This window comes from Triturus cristatus, chromosome 1_2 (assembly GCF_964204655.1).
Source record: "Triturus cristatus chromosome 1_2, aTriCri1.1, whole genome shotgun sequence".
NCBI lineage: Eukaryota > Metazoa > Chordata > Amphibia > Caudata > Salamandridae > Triturus > Triturus cristatus.
In genome coordinates this window covers 17,613,471-17,636,995 of record NC_140580.1, presented here as the reverse complement: position 1 = coordinate 17,636,995, position 23,525 = coordinate 17,613,471, and the positions used below count along the sequence as shown (strand labels likewise).

General features: G+C 43.5%; 1 long non-coding RNA gene and 1 pseudogene across 2 annotated transcripts in view; both read left to right on the top strand.

Moving 5' to 3' along the window:
• Nucleotides 1–23,525, top strand: part of LOC146866653 (serine/threonine-protein kinase 38-like) — a 659,816-nt pseudogene that overhangs the window by 241,902 nt on the left and 394,389 nt on the right. The window contains exon 12 of the transcript XR_014966481.1: nt 2,558–2,611. The product of XR_014966481.1 is annotated as a serine/threonine-protein kinase 38-like (transcript). The remainder of the gene's footprint in view (nt 1–2,557; nt 2,612–23,525) is intronic.
• Nucleotides 10,293–14,907, top strand: LOC146866654 (uncharacterized). The gene is made up of 2 exons (XR_014960300.1): nt 10,293–10,966; nt 13,621–14,907. It is a non-coding gene; the product is annotated as an uncharacterized LOC146866654 (long non-coding RNA).

The following is a 23,525-nucleotide window of genomic DNA, read 5'->3' as shown; positions in this document are numbered from 1 at the left end:
CTATAACATAATTACACCCTTTGTAGTTATGGACCTGCGGAGTGTAATGGAGAATTCTCTCTTCGTTTATTGGTGTCTTCCTCCCTCTCTTGTAACCCCCATGGCCCACATAGTCAGAACCCATGGAATAAACATCCGATCGTACGCAGACGACACCTAACTCATTCATTCATTCATTTTCCCTCCCCTCCTCTCCCCCTACCATCACCAGAATCAACTTCCACAGGTGCATGAAGAGCATCACCAAGAATCAACTTCCACAGGTGCATGACGAGCATCACCAAGAATCAACTTCCACAGGTGCATGACGAGCATCACCAATTGGAAGATGGACAGGTGCCTGAAGCTCAGGCCGGAAGTACTGATCTTTGGCAACAACACCAATCCTTGGGAAGACTCCTGGTGACCCTCGGAACTAGAACCATCACCCACACCGACCGACCCCGCCAGAAACACTGTCTTTTCCGCCTCCCATGCCATGAAAAATCTTCAAATGTCTCCCCCAGGACACAAGACGCACTGTCACACAGGCTCTAATCACAAGCCGACTGTACTATGGCAACGCTCTCTATGCAGGGATCACCACACATCCTACAGAGACTTCAGACCATACAGAACGCCACAACCAGACTCATCCTCAACGAACCCACATCACCCTCACCTCAGAAAACTTCACTGTCGCCACCTACAGAAGAGATGCCAATACAAGCTGACAATCCACTCGTACAAGGCACCAGATAACTAGGGGCCGGCTTACATCCATCACTGTATGAGCTTCCACTAACCTTCCAGACAGCTACGCTACACGTCCCTCTCCCTCGCCCACCCCCACCTCATCCACCAAAGCAGAAGCGGAGGACGCTCCTCTTACCTTACAACGAAGAACTAGAATGACCTCCCCCCTGAAGCTACGGACTGCCGTCTCTCTTCTAGAAATTCTTAAGGGCACTCAAGACCTGACTGTTCGACTGAGCCCCTCGGGGCGCAAGTGCGTGGATACCCTCCCCGGTGATTAGCTCTGCTATAGAAATTGACTGATTTGATTGATTGACACTTATAATTGACAGCTCACATTTGTAATTCTAGGTCCACTAGGGAAGTACCCCTGTGTTCTGTGTAGATGCAGAGTGGAATTAGCCACATTTCTGCACTGGGTCATGAAAAACTCCAGTCTCTGATGAATTGCCAAATTGCCTCTGAGACTGCCCGATATATGGGTGATTCCACTGCTGTCTGCGCTCTCTTTAAAACATATGACTAATTCTCAAAGTGAGTATCTCTGACTGAGCTCAGACCCAGCAAAGTACGGACAAGAGACTAACATTGACATTTCCTTTCTGTATATCCAGGGACCGTGCTCCCCTCTGTACTTATTCGTCAATGCCCACTTTTGATTTGTCCAGTCAATTTTCACCCTTCCTATTCACTTCAAAACCAATACATATGGTATATGTGAATTTGGATATTTGAAGGACTTGCAGTTTTGGGACAAGATCTTGGCGGTCCCTTTAACTTCCCTTTTATTCCAGGCCTCTTAACCTTACTCTTGGCACCTGCTTCCTTTCCCCTTTTCCTGAGGCACTGGTGTTGCCTGGCTATCAAAACGGTGGCGTAGTTACTTCCATGCCTGAAGCTCTGCGCTGCTATGCATTATTGCACGAACTAGGCGATAGTGCATACATACCCCAGGTGTCATGCTCCGTGATTTCTCTCATGATTGACGCAGGAGACAACGAGATCTCCTTACCTGTTTTCATTTACTATCATTGGAGCAGAGTCTGGGTGCTGCTGGAGAAAAGAACTCCAAGCAGCATGACGGACATGGAATAGGGCATCGAAAGGCTTTAAGGAATCAAGATGCCTCAGATACAGATTGATCTGTGTGAATAAAGCAGCTGTTTCACCACCATGTGTTTGATCCCCTTCACCACGCACGCACTTGTTTCTATACATTATACTTAAAATCGAACTCTAGACAGTGGTAAAACATTTCCTAGTACATCCGCATTTGTGATAAGCACCTAAAAGCAATTTTTGTTCTAAGCAGTAGAATTTAAGGACTGTTGGATAGGATGCGATGGCAAAAGGGTAGAGCTCGCCTACAGTGCCGGATTTTGTCACATTGTTAAGTCTCAGAAAGTCCTCATTTGTTAATGGGAGTATTATGGTCTTTCATGTCTTAAAGGTTTTATCTGGCTGCTGAGCATACGAAATAAAGACTCCAAGGCAATAATGCTCATCTCCAGTGTTGATATAACTGCTGTGTAATATAATTTATATAGATTTTTCTTGCTATTGTGTTAATAGCCTCTTGCTGTAATATGTAAAGTGCATTTTGCATTCTAATCTGTTTCAGGCTTATATGTCACAAGAATTGTTCTATACCAGAAAAAAATAAGATGCCAAGACTGAACCGTAGACATTTTTATGCTTTTAAGTGGATCTCTTTGGTTACATTATGTTTATTGATACTTTTTATCTCTGCTGTATGTGGTGAAAAACAATGAGAACTCAAATATTATTTATTTCTACTCCATATTCTTTCAAAACATTCCAGAACATGAACTCAAAGAGGAAAGCTGAAACGTGGAAAAGAAAAAGGCGCGAGTTAGTAAGTACTTGGTACAGCGCTGCTTCCTTTTCTTGAAATATTGCATAGATGCAGAGAAATTCTGTACAGAAAGATAGGGTGACCCGAATTTTCAAGCCAAAAACTGGGACATTTCACAAAAATAGAAGGACTACAATTTCACTGAAAGAGAGCACACAGAATGACAGCGCTCCTCAGCAGAAAATTACAGAACAGGCGGTAAGAACATACATAAAATGCAATTTTTAAACCCAGTAGCTTGCCTGTTAATTAAATTGCTTTCTTGAAACAATTGCTAACTATCCCTGCTTTGTAAAACATATAAAGCACCTCCCGCCGTTTTCAGTCAACCTTCTTTAAAAACCGGGACATGAGCCAAATTTCCTGAAATCTGCTCGGACAGCTGGTAAAAACCCGGGACCGTCCTGGCAAATCCAGGACGTCTGGTCACCCTAACAGAAAGATCACTACTTTGTGGTGGCTTCCACGAAGCCATTGCACAAAAATGAGTAGTCTTTATGGGGCAAAACTCACCTAGTTTCTGCCTGACGCTAGAGAAAGGGAGACTGTTGGCTGTGCTGTGCAAAGGAATAAAATTAGCCCTGTGTGTTCCTGCCTAGCCGAGCGTCCCCACCCATCATCCCTATTCAAGTTATAGGTCCATCATTTTGCTTCTAGAAACCCTGACCTTCGATAGTAAACTGTGGTGTTTTTGATAATGCTGCTCACTTTTTTTGTTCCTTATCTGCTCCGCCAGTTTCATGGTGAGCAGAAGATTATATTTTCAGGGATCTAGAACATGTAATAATTTGAAGATGGGCAATTGTGTGGCCCTATATGGGTGTCAAACAGTTATGGTAAAGGCATTGCCTCAATTAGTAGTAAAACATGAAAATTCTATATTGTTATCACCAGAACACATAGCATTCCCTGAAGCATGTTATCAAGGACTTTCACCACAGACTCTAGGAACAGGCAATGGAACACGTACTCGTAATCCTGGTTCTGCAGCATTAGGATTTTCACTGAAATCCTAAACATTGACCACATTAATAACTTTCCTCAATTTCAGGATCAAGGAGTATTTTTGCAAACAGATGTTTTTGTTTTGGTAATAAATGGTATTTAGTGATGGGCAACCAAAGTACCAAGAACATTTCTTATAGTTTGGACACAATTATTTTATCCTGGACTGCAGGTGATTGACCCTCAAATTAATGTAGGTTACAGTACTAATTCAGCTTATTCATTGTAGCATTTGTTTTCCAAATTTAGTTTGGCTACAATTGACCATATGACTTGTATAGAAAAACGAATGAATGTGCTTGGCACCAATCTTGCAAAATATGGTAGAAGCAAGACCTGATCGAGATCAGAAATAAACAGTTTGATTGATAAAGCAGCCAAGAGGCAAGCTTGCTTGAGCTCTTTTGAAGTGCCTATCTGCCTGGTGAATTTTAACCATGACCTGAACAATGGAGCAAGTATTGCTGAATAGAAGTAAGATCTGCCTCAAGTTTTCGAATGAGCCATACATTTTGTGCAAAGTTTGACACAGTAATGTTCATTTAAGTGTTTATGTACATGGATACACACTATAGGTGTGATCCAGACTTTCTTAGAATCTTGCTAACAAAATTAGATAAAACAATTACATTTATTCAGATTCCCTGTTTGCATTATATGTAGAACCTTGTTCCCCCTATCCCTATTGGAGATAGGGTAATAGCTTACTAGGAAGCATCTTCCTCTCTTGAGATAAGAATTTGACTGTTATCACAAGGTCAATGGGAATTGACATTAAATTGCACTCCTGGCTAAGATTCTCTGGCTTTTTTGGGGGTGTTCATACAAGATTACTTAATATGCTGTTCGACAAAGAGGGACTTGCTGGGTAAGAAAGCAAGCAAGCAACTCCTTGGGAGTGTTTGAAGCATAGAACGGCCTAGTTCTGTTAATTTTGTCTGGCTTGATGCTCATGTCTCTGAATTAAAGGAGTACAGGAAGGCCCAAGCAGCAGTTTCAAATCACAGTTTCAGACATGCGCAATCATCTGAAAACCACAAAAGCCCCCATGTGGTATTGTTGGCTATGTGTAATGATCATGTGATTCCTTCAGAGGTGTTGAGAGATCACTTTGAACAGTTGGAGCCTTCAGAATTTATTCTGGGTACTGCCTTCCATTTCTCACACCGCCATTGCCTTCCACCACACTCTCCAAGTCCCTAGTCCCCCATGTAGCTTCTGTCATGAAAGACATACTGACTATTCTGGGAGATGCCTGTTGGACCCTTTTGTGCTACAGAACAGTGAAACAGGTGCTATTCGGCATACTAGAACCCCAAAATAGGATATTTCTGAGCTCATTTCTGGACTTGGTCTCTAACAACAAGTTCGGAGCAACAGATGTTCACGGTGGACATGTTAGCTCAGATACTGCAAGCAGGTAAAATACATGTACAGCTGGTGTCTGTAGACCTTCACAATGTTTATGTATATGCTCCCATTAAGCAATGCTTTATCAAATGTGAGGTCTCAGTCAGAAGGTATCACTTTCAGTGTGTAGTTCTCAATTTAGCTGCACCTCCGTTCCAGTGGTCCACGAAGGCACGTCTTTCGATAGCTCAGTAATTGATCAAGCAAGTTTACCTTTGTCACAGTGTTGGAAATCAGGACCTGTTTGCTGTGTCCCCCCCGCACTCACCTTTTGCCCCATTTGAGTCACTTGGTTGCTGGTTGTCTGGCTCTGAGAGTGCCCTGGGCTCTGCTTTGGGCAGGCTCAGATCTATGTTGAAAACACACAGGCACTTAAGGGTACTCTTTGTGTTGGGGTACACCTATAATTGCAAATACCTACCCTATAAGTCCCTAGCAGATAATAGTGTAGGGGGATTAAAAGTACCTTTAAGTCCCTAGTATATAATAGGGCATGGCAGTTTAGAGGCCAGCAGCTTTTGTTACACCTGCATGTGTGCACTGTTGAGAGCCTGAGGTCATTTTAAAAGCTTGTGTTGCAGCACTGCGTTTAAGTGTAAACTGTGCCCAAACTGGTCTTTGGTGGTAGGGGCATTTAAAAAGTTAAAATCGACATTATTTGTTACGTATTGGGTACCCTCAGGGTCTCCCCTGGGTGTCTCAGGGGTGGTGTGTTATATAATTATGGTCAGGGTCCTTATAAAAGATGTTTTATATTCCCTGGGGCGAGAGAATTTGCACATTTCACTTCCCACATTGTAGTAAAGTCCCTTCCAAAATACACTTCGGTGCGACGAGCCATGTGGAGTGAGGATCTACATTATTGTTGCATATTCAGGACCCCCAACGTCTCCCTTACCTGTCCTAGAGGTGGGGGGGGGGGGCACGTAACTTTATGCCTGGCCTTTTGTAAAAGAGATTGTATATACCCTGTTGATGGAGAAATTGCACAGTTCATTTTCTCCATTGTAAATACCTAGCCCAATAGGATAACATTGCAGTTGTTTATGAATGCATAAATATTGCTAAGAGTTGAATAAAGATATTATTCAAGGACTTAGGAGAATGGTATTGATAAATCCAGCAAAATGTCATTGCTGAATTTATCCTAAATTGTACAGAAAAGATGTGATAACACTTTCTTGTTCGGAAGACAAAATTCAGCCTTCCTGTGGTCTTTCCTTATTGGTCAGAGTTAACAGTATTACCAGGCTGCTTTGATGAAGTGATACGTGGCTCACCATGGGGGAGGCTATCTGTTGGAGAGGGCTCTGCCACACAGGAATGCCAGAGCAAGGGGTAGGTTTTGTAAAGCATGAGGCCTCAAAGGAGGAACAGGTCAGGCAGCGAATGCTAGTTCCTACTACCCCCAACCACTCTGATCCAGCCAGATGGCAGGCTTAAGGAAGGAACTTGCAGATGTTATTTCAGCCATCATGAATATTGGAGGAATTATGCTTTCTGGGACAAAAATATGCCACACTTTAGGGAAAGTTGTCCGGCTCTGGGGTATTCCCTTGCACCTTATTGGACAGGAGTGCTCTCCTGCTTGACCCAAGAGAACACAGACTAAATATATGACAGGTGCAAAGCCTCTCAGATCTGCTGCTTGAAACTAAGAAGGATTGCCATGCTGGAACTTGAGTTGCACCACCAGGCCCTGCATTCTGACTGAATGTGCCCGCCACACTATCTGTAACTACAGCCCTGTGGATGTACCTTGCTTCAAAAGGATTAAAGAGTGGACTCCCAGGTTAACATAGCCCACCTGCATCAATTCCACCAAGACTCCACAACCTGGAGTGCATCTTGTGGACGTTTAAGAATTTGGCCAGGTGCATTGTGGGAATTGTGGTCCCAACCTTCCAAGGACCATCCAGGAGATTCCAAACACTTGGATGTGTGTTTTGGGCACTTTGAACCCACAGGGAGACCTTCATGAAACGCCTACTGAAGTTTGGAGAACTTTTGAGAAAAAGCACAGAAGGGGACAGACTCATCCGACATCCCTTCGACCACTACCCAGTCTGGACTGCTGGTTCCTCCTGCTGAAAAGCCCCAAAGCCCCGACTTCCAGTATTTGACTGGGGCCTCATGGAAGCTCAAGCTGGCGAACCCTCTCTGAATCCAGCCTGGTGAGGAGCAGCGTTGGGTCTGAAGAAAAAGCTCCAGAAAGGTTTCTAAGTGTGAAGATAACATTTTGCCTGGGGCCTCCCGTTTAGTGTATTGGGCCAGGGCTCCACCACGGTCGGCCTGAAACTTTGACTTTGTCTTGGTCAAACATGTCCAGATGTCCCATATTGGCGATATAGGGATTTAAGAACTATAAAGTGGTAATTCTTTAAAAAGTCACATCTCCTGTTCCCTACATTGGATTTTTGTCGTTTTTGAGTCATTTTAAAGATAAAAATAATTTCCATTTTTGTAAATTGGTGTGGGATTCTTATTGTGTCTTAATCATTTACTGAATTGGTGTTTTTAAATGCCTTACATACCTGTCTCCGAAGTTAAGCCTTCCTTCTCGCAGCCAAGCTACCAAGGGTTGAGCATGGGAATAATTTGAGACTTATACTGAACCCTAGACTGTGTTAGTGGCCTTTTTACCAGTGGTAGATGCATATTCAACACTGCTAGTAACCCACTTTCCAACACACATTAAATCATCATTAGGTTGCCTACTACCTCATTCAGAGCCTAGGTTTTTCTTTATATTTCTAGAGATTTTTTCAGATTCTCAGCTGGAGTTAATACTTCATTTGAGATGTTTGAAATTAACTGTAGACATTTTTACAAGTTCTCTTCTAGACAGAAACTATGTTGAGGGCTAATATTTTTGATCCCTCTTGGAATTGATGGCTTCAGTCCTGTTCTGTGAAAAGCTCCCTTCACAGGACCCAGTGTTCAGTGTAAATTCATACGACCCTTGTGGACCTTCCCTCAGAACCTCTTCAATTGGAAGCCATGCCAGCCAGGTTCACTTCATCTGATACTTATCACAGATATTTTACTCCTATGCTTGGTGTCCCTTGTAATTTTATTTGTCGACTTTGGAGGGTTCGGTGGTCCCAGCTTCACATTCAGGCCTTTCTGCTAGCACTGATAGCATTCCCTCTGTACAGAACTATAATGCTCAAACAGTGACACACTATGCCAGTCATGCCTTGGGTCAGCAAGAAGGAGTGTGGACTTTAGGAATCTTTGCAATGAGGCAACGTTGATGCATTTATTGGGTCTGGACCCATTTTTGGTCTTGGCTGTTCACAAAGCTCGAATGCAGAATACAGAAGTGGATGGAGACTTGCTTAAGCAAACTCCAAGTGAGACAAACACAGGTGTTTTAAATGAGAATTTCGACTAGTCGGTCACTCCTGTGGATATATGTCCCCCAGTGCCAACTACAAATGTGTTTTGTTTTGGGCTCCCAGCAATTTCTGTGGTAGGAATGTTTGTGGAGAAAATGTTAAGATTGGATTGATGTGCTTCTTCTTTGATGCCAGTTCTTCTAAATAAGTTTTGAAAAAATCTGAAAGATCCGAAACGTATATCCACCTTTTGTTCCGGGAGAGGGCTAAGAGAAAATAGCTCTCATTCCTGCTCGAGTTTGGCATTTGTCCAACGTGGACTAAATTAGTATACTTGGCGAGATGGAAATTATTTTCCAATTCGTTCCTTGAGCAGAATGTGAAACCTATTGATGGCAAAGGGCTCAACAGTACTTTGTTTGTTCTTGCCACTTAAAGTTCAATTAATAGCAATTTCTTCAATCTCCAGAACAAGTCCTATTTTTTTATTTACTGTGTTTAACTTTAGAGAGTTGTCTTCCAGAGAATCTTACATCTACTTTATTTGATCACTAGCGTTGGACTTTTATTGGGGTCTTCGCTTCTTTGCTGAAGGCTCTTTTTTGACTTTCTCTATTCTTATCTTTTAAGTTTGATGCTAAAAAATAATCACCTGCATGGCCATAAAACTAAGGTTAAATTTAAAAGCCCTCGTTTTGTTTGAGTATAATCCTGTTCGGGACCTATCTGCAGACTAAAACCTAGATGCCAATGTATGGACGGTAAACAAAGGCACATATCTTGTTATCGCTTTACAAGTACTTAAGAGAAACTGTGATGTGGAGGCAAGCTTTTGCCTTTGTTCAATCCCTGTATGTAAGAGATATGCATGCACTGTAAGAATGTCAGATGTATTGATGTGTAGGAGTGTTTTCATGAATTACAATTTAATTGCACTTAGTATTTTTTGTTTTTTAAATCTCTTAGTGTTGCTAATCCCAGTGTAGGGTGTCTGAGCGCTTTGCATCACCCACATTATACATTGACAACAATCAAACTAGTGTGTAAATCAATGCACATACCCTCATTGTCTTATGTAACATTGTACTTACGAATGTATATGGCATTGAGGGTTTCAAGGTTTAAAAGTCGTACATTGTCTTTACTGGTAGGGATTTTATGTGAAGAGCGCATGGCCGTGTGAAACACAGTCAGGATTTAAACCAGATCACGGTAATTTGGGTTGTTTTGTAATTAATAAGACTTTATGACTATCCAGAGAATTCATTTTAGTAGCGTTATAATAAGAAAAGATTGAGAAAAATAAATGACTAAACCCATAGCTTGCAGTCCGGTTCTTGATACCGGTTCATAACTCACTGTGCTATATTAGAAGTGTTTATGAACTGCAAGTAATTAAAGGATCTGTGTCAAAAGCAGTAACCCATTTACCTCTCACCATAAAATAAAAATGTAATCTCTATGTTACACAATATCTTTGTCACAGAAGACACATTAACCCGTTGTGCTACTTTGTGTGTCAAAGGTGTAAATAGAGAAAACACAGACTTCTGCAGCAAGTGCATTAACCACCAGAGTTATCTTACCATTATTATTATTCCCTAAGATTTACTGGGCACACAAAGGTCTCTTTGCAGCGGGTGCCTTAACCCAATATGATATTTTAAAATGCAGCCTTTGCCACCAGTTTAGCCAGAACAGATGTACATGTCACGTTTCTCCTTGTTGCCAACTTTTTTGTGGCAGAGTTCTTAAAAAATAAATGTGTAAGTTGACTGAGACTGCTTTTCATGGCAAAGCCCCTTTTTTTTTCCCCACACAAATACCCGACAGAATGACACAGAAACATAGTCTGCAGACATATATATATATATTCGTCATACTTATGACTGTAAAGGCTTACCATCCACAGGCATACCCTGCGCCTAACTCAGCCTCCCTAATAGTACCGGCAACTGCCTGGATTGGAGGATGACACAAAGCAGCCACTATAACTGACTGGCTGAGTAGGTGGAATGGCCTACTGAAATGTTACAGTGCTTCAAAGCCCATTTAAGTGTACGAAGCGCTGTTTATTTTTATGATATATTAACGGATGACTTGAAAAAAGAAATTAATCAGAAGGAAGCCCAGGAAATAATCAAATCAGTTGATGATCGGATGAAAAGCTTTGAGAAAGACGTCATAGCAAGGAAACAACGGAAGTTTATACGTGATGAGAGAGACTATGCATCAGGGCAAATTTTTACTTTTGCCAAAAAATACGACAAAATGAGAACGGAACTCACAAAGGACCAAACACTGAGTCTCCTAGAAACAAGCAAAGAAGGATCTACAACTGACCTTAGCTCAGATCTGGAATCCATTGAAAGTATTGCTCCAACCAGCACGACCAACAGGTTTTTTCCAAGGAGTTACGCCTCCTCCAAAAGGCGAAGGAACAATCCAACCGTGGGAGACCAAGAAGAAAAAAACAAGAAAGCGCAGGGAAAACTACAAAAGAAACATCAGACGCCGGAAACGCAAGAATAACTGGTATGGGAACAAGAGGCCAGAAGACATCAACACTATAATGGAGGACAATGCACCAAAAATGACGGTAATTAATTTGACAGAAAAAGTACTAAATAATGATGAAATTAGTGTACTTGAACTAGGCCTATCTTTCTGTCCAGAGATGCGTTTTGACTATGCACAGGCAAGAATTGATTTGTATAAATTTGAAAGGAAGCTTAAATTGTGTAAAATGCATGCCCATAAAAGGAAAGAAACAGAAATTACACCTAGATCTGTAATAACTGGAAATATAGGTCTATCCATTGGAGACATACCTACCTTACATGCCATGACTACTCTTGAACAGCAGGGATCTCCTGTAACTGTTAGTCAAGTATTGGATCCCCTCAATAGTTCCCAGATGTCCAAAATTGTAACTACCCTAGATTTAGAGACTAGAGAAACGACTTTCACAGGCTTTAAAGCCAAATCTAAGTATATTCCAACCATGGTTAAAGACAACATTGATGTTTTCAGTGACATGGTAGCACAAGATTTTCTTGAGCTCCTTAAGAAAAAGAACATACAAAGTAATAACTTAACTAAAACTCAATGGGAGGCAATCAATAGTTTACAAAATGATCAGGAAATCGTGATTAAACCCTCCGACAAAGGAGGAAATGTTATCATGACCAGGGCTATATATACCAGAGAGGCACAACGCCAGCTTAATGACCCTACATGCTACGGGAAAGTAGATAAAAAATATCTAATTGAACCGAAAAGTATCTGTCTCGAGAAACTTCAGGTTTGGCATGATAAGAGCCTTTTATCATGGGATGAGAAGCAATTTCTTAAAAATGACACCCCCACTATCCCGACATTATATCTACTTCCCAAAGTACATAAAAACATGAACGAACCACCTGGACGACCTATTGTGTCCTCAAAAAACAGTCTTTTTGAAAACACCAGTACTTATGTTGATCATTTCCTATTCCCATTTGTAAGAGATCTCTCGTCCTACCTTAGAGATACCACCGATTTCCTACAAAAAATCAGGGATGTGAACATGAGAGAAAATCACTGGATGGTGTGCTTAGACGTTGAAGCACTGTATACCAGTATCAGACATGATGATGGTATCAAAGCTTGCAAATTCTTTCTCAATAAACGCAGAGTCGAATTCTTGGAACATACTCTCATACTCTTAGACATGATAACTATCTGTCTGAAGGAAAATGTTTTTATGTTTGAGAAGGAATTTTACAAGCAATTACAAGATACTTCAATGGGCACCTGCTTCGCTCCCAGCTACGCCAATCTCATGGTGGGCTGGTGGGAGAAGCAGGTGCTCTGGAACGACCGAACTGAACGTTGGACTTTGTGTATCTAAATGGCTACGGTACATCGATTACATCTTTTTTGTATGGGAAGGGACTGAAAATGAACTAAATCTGTTTATTGACTGTCTAAACCAGAATGATGTCAATTTAAAATTTACAAGACATTACAGTCAGGAATGCATTGATTTCCTAGATTTAAAACTCAGGAATGATTACGGCAGAATCAGTACAAACCTTTTCAGAAAAAAGACAGCAGGAAATTCCATCCTACATGCTGCTACTTTCCATCCACCGAGTTTCAGATGGGGTATCCCCTATAGCGAACTTTTAAGAGCAAAACGCAATTGCAGCACCACCTCAGCATATGAAATCACAAAGCAGGAAATGAAAATGAGGTTCAGAGAAAGAGGGTACTCCAAGAAAGCATTATGTCAGGCTGAAAAGAGAGTTGATAGTCAATCAAGAGATGAGATCCTCAATAAAGCCAAGCATATCAAGATCATTGAGACAACTCCCAAAAAAACAGTGAGATTCATCACAAAATACTGCAGCCAATCAAACCAAATACGTAGCATCCTTAGAAACAGATGGGACATCCTAAGACAGGACCCAATCTTGAGAAATGACATAGGTACTACCCCATCGGTAACATACATGAGGAGCCCATCGCTGAAAGATATGTTAGTACATAGCCATCTTCAAACTAAGGAAGGCAGCTGGCTTAAGCAAGCAAAGGGTTTCCGTAAATGCGGGAACTGTAAAGCATGTAAAAACAGCAGTAATGTTTTTGAAGTTACACTAGAAAGAACCAAAACGATCTGGAAAATTCCCAAACTCATTACATGTAACACTGACTTTGTGGTGTATGCAATAGTATGTCCTTGCCAGTTGTGGTATATCGGGACACTGGCGAGCGATTACGAATTGCGACCAAACATACAGCACAGCGAGACACTTCTCAAGGGAACATGGGGCAGACTGGACCAAAGCCAAATTCTTTGGACTGGATAGTCAAACCCAACCCAAGAGGAGGTAACCATATAGCTGCTTTACGCAAACTCGAGTCGCGTTTGATCCTCCTAGCAGGCACTAAATTCCAAGATGGCCTGAATCAGAATGAGGAACTGTATTCCCACCTATAAAGAGACATAGTCATTTACAGAAATACCAAGGCCTTGGTAAGCTACTCACGCCCGATCTATACCTCTCCCCCTTTTAAAATTGTTAATCTATAGTTGCACCCCTTTCTTCTTCCCTTTGTGCTCTGTATTAATAACATACAGGTTGAATCTTATTTGTTTTGAATTAGAATAAAATTTAACCAGTTAGAGTGAATTAATGCTGTGACTATTGATAATGCAAATTTTGATATGCTGTGTTGTTAACCAACTCTGTATTTTGATTCACACAGGGATACTACTATGAACCTCCTTGTACTTCACACCTGTGATAGAATTATGAGCACCTGGTGATGTTGGCGGATCGTCCACCGTTACTACTAGTCATCATTGAATGCATGTTAAGGGTACTATACCCTCGATCACATCGACTGTTCAACATAATGACTCATTCAAGGGTTATCCCTCTAAACCACATTACTGCACACAGCTTCTCAGAAAGGCACTAGTCCTGTTACTGCAACAAACACAGCTACTAACGTATCCTTGAGTCAATAATTATAACACTCAGACCCCACTCTAAACTGGTACAAACAATCAATGAAAATAATTGCATAGTGATGAAATTACCTGTGTTATTGAAATTGCATTTATTATTTGAAATTTAATGTAATTGTAACCACATTATGGATTGATCCATCAATCAAGATTTCTTTTATGTCTATGGAATCAAAAGGTGCACTTACCCTTTAAAAGTTGTGTAATGGAGAGATTGGTCATGTGACCAAGACCACGGACGTGGTCGAAACGCGTCGTCTTTCTCTGCCTAATTGAAATAAACTGCTACACTGATAATTGTAACCACATTATGGATTAATCCATCAATCAAGATTTCTTTTATGTCTATGGAATCAAAAGGTACACTTACCCTTTAAAAGTTGTGTAATGGAGAGATTGGTCATGTGACCAAGACCACGGACGTGGTCGAAACGCGTCGTCTTTCTCTGCCTAATTGAAATAAACTGCTACACTGATAATTGTAACCACATTATGGATTGATCCATCAATCAAGATTTCTTTTATGTCTATGGAATCAAAAGGTACACTTACCCTTTAAAAGTTGTGTAATGGAGAGATTGGTCATGTGACCAAGACCACGGACGTGGTCGAAACGCGTCGTCTTTCTCTGCCTAATTGAAATAAACTGCTACACTGATAATTGTAACCACATTATGGATTAATCCATCAATCAAGATTTCTTTTATGTCTATGGAATCAAAAGGTACACTTACCCTTTAAAAGTTGTGTAATGGAGAGATTGGTCATGTGACCAAGACCACGGACGTGGTCGAAACGCGTCGTCTTTCTCTGCCTAATTGAAATAAACTGCTACACTGATAATTGTAACCACATTATGGATTGATCCATCAATCAAGATTTCTTTTATGTCTATGGAATCAAAAGGTACACTTACCCTTTAAAAGTTGTGTAATGGAGAGATTGGTCATGTGACCAAGACCACGGACGTGGTCGAAACGCGTCGTCTTTCTCTGCCTAACTGAAATAAACTGCTACACTGATCGAGCGGGCTCGTGTGGATTCTTCTTTCCCTTTGGATCTGCATCTGGTGAAATATATATATATATATTCACTAAAAAACCATCTGTTTCAGGGACGTTATAGTTAGAAATTAGCATTTAAGAAATCTTTGAAATTCACTGAAAAAACCACAGGTTTCAGGGACGTTATAGTTAGTTGGATATTTCACTCATACAAAACCAGAGAAATTCAGCCGTTCTAGTTAGTTCAGCTAACTATAACTCGCGCCCCCACAATGCACTGCTGATGACGTCACATATTACATCATTCATGACATGTGTGTTTCTATAAAGTTGAAATATGTTTTATTTATATGCCAAGGAGTATTGAAGAATGAATGGGTGTATAAGTGTCTGGATGGATGATTTAGTAGGTGCGTGACTGACTGTATAAGCGAGTGATTAAATTTGTCTTACTGAATGCATGGGTTAGTGACTGATACAGACATTCACACAGTTTAGTTTGTCAGTTGGTGTGTAAGCGGTTGCATGGGTTGGTGAGTAGCTAAATGAGATCTATATGGGTTATTCATTGGTTGTCTGAGTATCTGTATGGGTGCCTGAGTGTCTGTGTGGGTGAGGGTGTGTGACTGTACATAGATGTGTGAGTGTATGATTCACTGTGTGTATGGGTTCAAGAGTGCATCTGTGAAGGGCTGTATGGGTGGGTGGGTGGGTGAGTGTGTGTGTATGGGTGTGTTGGTGAGTGAATGGATGCCTCAGTGGTACATGTGTGAGTAACTGCATATGTGAAAGGCAGTATATGTGAGTGTTGGAGTGTATAAATGACTATATGTGAGAGTGAGAGATTGGGAGAGTGGCTGTATGAATCAGTGTGTGCTTGTATTAGTTATTGTATGAGAGTGTAAGTATGTGTTAGTATATGTTTGAATAAGTGAGGTGGTGTGTGTATAACTGTATAGGTGAGTAAATGGGAGTGTGTGATTGATTCTTTGCATGACTGACTAGGTGTGTGAGTAACTCGATGGATGAGTGGGGGTGTGTGAGTGTCTGTATAGATATGTGAGTGCATATGATAATGCCGTATTGATGGTTGACTGCATGTATGAGAGACTTTATAGGGGAATGAGTGGATGTGTGTGTAGACCTACGAAATAGTGAGTGGGTATGTACTAACTGATATTGATGTGTCTATGCAGCAGAACCTGTTTCCTCCTGAGGCGAATTAGCCGGGAGTTTGTTTGCTCTGATTTTAAAAATTGTGTCACCATTTACCTGTAAATTTTAGAAGCACGCCGCTCTTGGCACTTAGGAAACTGCTGGGAAGTCACTCGCTGCACAGCCGATTTGAGCGCTGTAGGTGCAAATCACTTTCCCTCACTACTCTTGCCGCCATCGACCGCGAGACACGAGGCCACGCCCACTCGAGGCCACGCCCCCCACCCCGCACTTAAAGCGCTGAATGCGAGCGCTCTGAGGCAGAACCTGTTTCCTCCTGAGGCGAATTAGCCGGGAGTTTGTTTGCTCTGATTTTAAAAATTGTGTCACCATTTACCTGTAAATTTTAGAAGCACGCCGCTCTTGGCACTTAGGAAACTGCTGGGAAGTCACTCGCTGCACAGCCGATTTGAGCGCTGTAGGTGCAAATCACTTTCCCTCACTACTCTCGCCGCCATCGACCGCGAGACGCGAGGCCACGCCCACTCGAGGCCACGCCCCCCGCCCTCGCTCCCCTTGATAGTATGTGTTTACACCGTACGCGCAGCGGACGGGCGCAGCGGGCGCGCCGTCAGCGCGCCGAAGGCGCGCCAAAGGCAAGCCCGTCTGGGCCCGTCCGGGCCCAGCCGGCCCTAGGCCCCACCACTATGCCCATCCTACCCAGGAACAACCTGATATACCCCCGGGATAAGCTGTTAGCTTTAAAAACCCAGAAACACCCCTCCTGCTCGCGCACTTTGACGGACGGTAACCCCTTCATTAGATGTAACCTTTGTAACCCTGTCGGCCCGGACTCGGCACCTAGCGGACTGCAACTTGGCTTACTTAACTGCTGGTCGCTCGTGAAGCACGCGCACGAAATCAACCTTTTAATCACCAACCATGCAACAGATATTTTGTTTCTAACTGAAACATGGATTACGTCCAGCAATGGCCCCGACATAGTCCTTGCACTCCCTCCCGGGTACCTTATGTGTTCACTGAACAGATCAGAGGGGAGAGGTGGTGGACTAGCCATAATTTACAAGGACGTTTTTACTTGCAGAACTTCGGATGGCAACATCAAGGGATGTGAAAGCTGTAACTTTGCCATACAAATTTCCCCAGTTACCTCACTGTCTGGAACCCTTGTATACCGCCCTCCAGGCCATTTGGCCGAATTTCCAAGTAAAATCATCGATAAGATCTCCATTGAGTGCACATCCTCCTCCAACTACCTACTTTTGGGGGACCTTAATGTCCACTTTCTGGACCCGGCCGACAAGCAAGCGATAGAACTGCTACAGGACATCACCTCCACCGGCCTTGACCTAAAAAATCGACAGGCCACTCATGATAGAGGGCAATTGCTCGACCCCATATTTACAAACATCCCAGACTTGAAAACCATTGATCACGTCCCCCTCCCCTGGACAGATCATTTCCTGGTCCCCTTCGTATGGGCGATCAACTCTCCGCCCCCTCTATCCCCCAAAATAAGAATCCGGACAAGACGATGGCACAAACTGGACCCGGACGAATGGGCAGCCAAACTAAGGGAAAACGTCCCTCTTCCCTCTCAAGACACCATAGTTGCGGACAAAGAATTCAACACGTGGGTCACCCAATCCCTTGACACCATCCTGCCAAAAACTAGCTCCCTGAAACGCACCAAGAGAGTCAATCCGTCCCCATGGTACACCCCTGAACTTAACCTTCTGCGGAAGGCCTGCAAGAGGAACAAACGCTCTTGGAGGAAGGACAAAACGGCAGAGAAAAAAGATATATTTCGTACCTCTATAAATATCTACAAAAAGCAGTCACGTAACACCAAATCTGTTTTCTACGAGAGTAGAATTAAAAATGCCGCATGTTCGGCCCACGAAACCTTCGCCGTCCTAAAAGAACTCCTGCATGCCCCTGTCCCTCCTCTCAAGCCACTCGATCCCAAAGAAGCGGAAAGCAAATGTACAAATCTTGCCACCTTCTTTGACGAGAAAATAAAAAAAATCCTCCATGCCATTCCCCCCCCCCGAACCGGGGTACACGGACAGGGCTCGCATAAACTCCACTACCCATCCTCCCCACCAACTTGACAACCCCCCCCCCCCTGGACGCCTTCGGTCCAGCCACCACGGAAGAGGTTGAGACAACACTGGCCTCAATCAAAAGTGGGTCCCCACTCGACCCTGCACCCCTCCGCTTCCTGAAAAAAGTGACTAGCACCATCACACCCCCCCTCACGGCACTGATCAACTCCTCCTTCCTGCAGGGCACAGTACCCCCTAGCTGGAAGACGGCAGCGGTCAAAGGCCTTCTAAAGAAACCCTCGTTTGACCCACAGGACCTCTCCAATTACAGACCCATCTCCCTCCTCCCAGGCAACAGTAAGATCGCGGAAAATATAGTGAACAAACAACTGTCACTATTCCTGGAGAGCAACAATCTACTAGGGGTCTCCCAGACAGGGTTCCGCCCAGGACAGGGCACTGACATCGCCCTCCTGGCAGCAGTGGAGAAGGCCAGAAGCATTCTGGACACAGGAGGATCAGTGGCAGTGATCCTCCTGGACCTCAGTGTGGCCTTCGACACTGTGGACCATCCTACCCTTATCCAACGACTGGGAGAAATCGGAGTAAGGGGCACGGCCTTGAAATGGCTAAAATCCTTTCTAACAGGCCGTTCTTTCCAAGTCTGGGAGAACGACAGCCACTCACCCGTTATCCCCCTCCGCTGTGGAGTACCGCAGGGCTCATCTTTGAGCCCTACGTTATTTAACGTTTACATGGCCCCACTGAATAAACTGGTTAACCCGTTCGGCGTATCAATAATCAACTACGCGGACGATACCCAGCTGGTGGTTACCCTCTCACACCCCCACCACGCCCCCTCGGACCTTCATAGCTGTCTCACTGAAGTCCACCGCTGGATGAACCTCTCATCACTAAAATTAAACGGCTCAAAGACCGAGATACTGATGCTCGGCCACAAAGGACCCTCCCTGCCGCCTCACCTCTGGCCCGACTGCCTGGGCAATCCCCCCACCTCTAAGGAAGAGGTAAAAAGCCTAGGCGTTTGGATCGATAACGACCTAAGCTTTAGAACGCAGGCAACAAAAACTGCAGGAACATGCTTCGGACTCCTTAGAGCCTGCAGAAAGGTCTTCCCGTTGCTCCCAGCGAACGCCAATAAACTTCTCATTCAGGGCCTCATTCTGGCGAGACTAGACTACTGCAATGCTATTTACTTGGGAGCTCCCGAAGCCACGCTCAACACCTTGCAGAAAGTCCAAAATGCCGCCGCGCGCCTTCTGACTGGTACACCAGCAAGATCATCTGCTAAACCAGCCCTCGAGTCTCTCCATTGGCTCCCAGTCAGAGAAAGAGTGGCCTTTAAGGCTCTCTGTCTGGCCCACAAAACCCTGAACAACAATGGCCCTCCGCTCCTCAAGGAATTCATTATCCCTTACAAAGCAGAAAGGGCCCTCCGGTCCAGTGGAGAAAATCTCATCACAGTCCCCAGAGTCAAAAAAGCCAGGACCGGTGGCCGCCGCTTCTCGGTCCACACGGCCAAAGGCTGGAACAACCTCCCAAAACGATTGAGATTAGAACCCAATCTTCTTCAGTTTAGAAAATCACTGAAGACCCTCCTCTTTCCTCATCCATAAAACTCCCCCACTGGTGATACCCTCGGAATTTCAGGTTTAGCGCTGGGATGCTCTAGGGTTACTACGCGCTCTACAAAACCTTTAAATAAATAAATAAATAAAAAAAATTATCACGTGGATGATGTCATCAGTGATGTCATTTGAGATGTCATCAGTAATGTCACTGACCATGTCATAAATGATGTAATATGTGACGTCATCAGAAGTGCATTGCGGGGGCGCGAGTTATAGTTAGCTGAATTAACTATAACGGCCGAATTTCTCTGGTTTTGTACAAGTGAAATATCCAACTAACTATAACATACCTGAAACCTGTGGTTTTTTCAGTGAATTTCTAAGGTTTTTTAAATGCTAATTTATAACTATAAAGACTCTGAAACCTATGGTTTTTTCAGTGAATTTCAAAGGTTTTTTTAAATGCTAATTTCTAACTATAACGTCCCTGAAACCTATGGTTTTTTCAGTGAATTTCAAAGGTTTTTTAAATGCTAATTTCTAACTATGCCTACAAACGTAGGACATGAAGAAAGAGGAAGAAAAGCGCAGGACGAAGCAAGACAAATGCAGAAAGAGCCAACACTGGAGCAGAAAGTCCTACCTGTGCTCCCATCTTTTTACTGACGGGTACTGGTGGTAACTGACTCTGACTAACCAGGCCTAGAGCCAGTGCTATGCTTAAAGACACTTGGAATACAGTGAAAACACCTACATACACTAGGGAACACTATGCGTTGGGGTACCCCTGTGATTAGCATGACCTCCTCTGTATTTGCCATGAGTTAGTGCCTGGGTCATTGCATGAGTACATGGGTAGTGACTGGATGATTAGAGTACTGCAAGGAGAGTGCATTGTGAATTTATAAGTGCTTGTGTTTTGGCGCAGTGATTAGATAAGGACATGGAACTGGCTGGGTGATTGGATGAGTGCATGGGTAGTGACAAGGAGATGGCTGGATGCAAGGGTAGTGCTCGGGATTCTAGCAGTGCATGTGTTAGTGCCTGGGTCATTGCATGAGTACATGGGTAGTGACTGTATGATTAGAGTGCTGCAAGGAGAGTGCATGGTGAATTTATAAGTGCTTGGGTTTTGGCGGAGTGATTGGATAAGTACACACATGTCACATCAGGCCCGCCCCCTCCCTTCACCACTGTGCAAACGCGCCCCCTGGCGGGTTTTAAGTTGGGGGATTATTTCCCCATGAATCCTGACGGTCCCTTGGGTCCAACTAGCCCACCAGGTACCTCCAGTAAGCGCTACAGAGCTGCGTTGCAGAGAGGTGGTCCAAGGCCACGCCCCTTTTTACACCTCTCTGCAACGCAGCTCTTTAGCAGTTAGTGCCGTGCACGCACGGTGGGCACGCGGTGCGCTACGCGCACCGCGTGCCCACGTTACGCTGGATGGGCCATGTACGCACGATGTGCTTCGCGCACCGTGCGCACATGGAGGGCATATTATGCGCTTCGTTGTGCAAGGTTAACTTTTAGATTTTCTGTGTTGTCATATGCCATGCACACGGGGTGGGGAGAGTATGGTTAATTTTATTTTTTAAAATAATTTTTACCGTACGCGTACGGTAAGCGTAATCGGCGATTTTTCGAAAAAAAAAAAAAAAGACTTTTTGGCCTTGGGGGTTCGTTGGGGACACCTTCATCAAGGCTAGGTGGTTAGGAGCTGTCTAAGCCCCTTTACATGTTTTTTGCCTTTGTTTTTCCTCCCCCCCTCAGAGTGCGAGAGAGAAAATGGCGGCCGCCGCTTCCTGGTTTCGACCGATTCGAATGTTTACTAAGATCTAACAGCCAATCAGAATCGCGCTCGCGCACGTCACCGTACGCGTACGGTAAGCTTACCGTAAGCGCACGGTAAGCGCACCGTAAGCTGGCTCAGATATATATATTGATTTAAATGCTATTTTCTCAGGATCTACTGAACAGATTTACACCAGACCTACAAAAGGCACTTCCTTGACCTGAGGACTACCTCTCTGCCAAATTTCAAGTAACTCTGTTCAGCCGTTCGGGCTGTAGCTGTGTCTAAAGGTCCTATGGAAAAATGCATGGGAAAAACGCATTTTGGGACCCCCCTTTTTTCTCAGCCCCCGCTTGACGAATCCCCCCGAGACTTTCAGGGTAGGAGCGGAGCGTAGCGCCCCACCTATTTTGAAAATTTCGCGAGGATTCGTCGACCGGCGCCAAAGTTATTCAAAATAGAATGTTGCGGTTTTCCTATGGAAACAGGGTCCTAACTATAACTACCTACTGGCGACCGCCAGTAGGTAATATATGTATATATATAATAATTTTTTAAAATACTAAATTTCTTTTATACATTTTGTATTTTTACAACTTTTATATATTTAACTGTGATAATAAGGTATTTATTAAGTTATTTATATATTTATGAATTTAACTTATACTTGTATAAATTGTGAGTATTTTGTTTAGCTCCTTGCCTCAACCGTCACGCAACGTAACTTTGAACATCCAATCTGTCACTGTATATAAATCATGTGTTTCACCGGGGTTCATGTGATCAAGGCTGTGTGTTCACAGCCGAAACGCGTCATGCTGACAATGGAGGAATAAATTTAGCACGAAACTTCTCTACGGCGCACTTTGTGGTCTGTACCTGTGTAATTTGTATAGCGTTGCAAAGTGATCCAGGACTGTTGAATTTCTTAAATTGTGGTGGAATACGGCCGTTTCCGCCATTACGGACCCTCCTCTCTCTTTGGGCTGGCTTGGTATGCGGCTGACCTCGCTGAAGCGATTACCGAATTAACCCGGAAGGAGTAAACGATTAGCCAGCCCCCCGCATCCCGGACAGCAAAAGCACGTTTGTCGGCGGTCTCGGAGTATCTTTGGAGAACCTAGCGGGTGTCGGAGGACGCTTACAGGATAACCGAGGATCTCTGGGGTAAGCGGACATTGCTTGATGAACTTTCTATATTAGCGGGTGAGAGGATTGTGCCTTAATTTACGCGTTACCCGCTTAACAATTTAGCGGATACGTGAGTGCTTCAGTGATTTATTCGCCATACAATATGTCAACGTCAGCGGAGACGCTCCGGAGCCGTGAGGCAATAGCGGATGCTTTGTTCCTCGATTTACCTAATATAACTGACATTACTCAAGCCACCAGTGCGGAAACTGGCTCCCATAATGATTTGAAATCATCGTTTAAGAAATTAGAAAAACTACTGCGCACCGAAATTACCAAGTGGTGGGAAAAACGCTCATTGGAACAATATAAGGAAGTGGGGCGTGTGCCTCGGGGGTTAAGAGTTCTCATAGCACCATCATTTGAGAACCCTAACCCCCTAATGCTGAAAGAATGGGCCACAAACAATTTAGAAGCATCTATGAATATGGTATGCATCTTGATTAAATATGCAGAAATAGACCGTAAGGAGATAGTAAAAGAAATTGAGCAACTTAATCAGTTACTTGACCAACATGATAACAAGGAGCTGATAAAGAAGACCAGAGATGAAATCACTGTTCGACTGGCTAAACATGAGGAAACGATAAGAACACGCAAACAATTCAAATTTGCGCGCGACAAGCGTGACTATGAAACAGGTAGAATCTTCACGTTTGCCCGCAAATACGACACAGCAAAAAGACAAGCTCTTGTTACAAAAGCCCCTGCACTGCCTGCACAGAATACCGCTAATGATAAAGTGTCAGATGTGGATTCCAGCCCAGCAACCAGTAGTATTGACTCGGAGGATGGGGAATCCATCAACTCGGCACAAACCCTACTATTAACAAAATA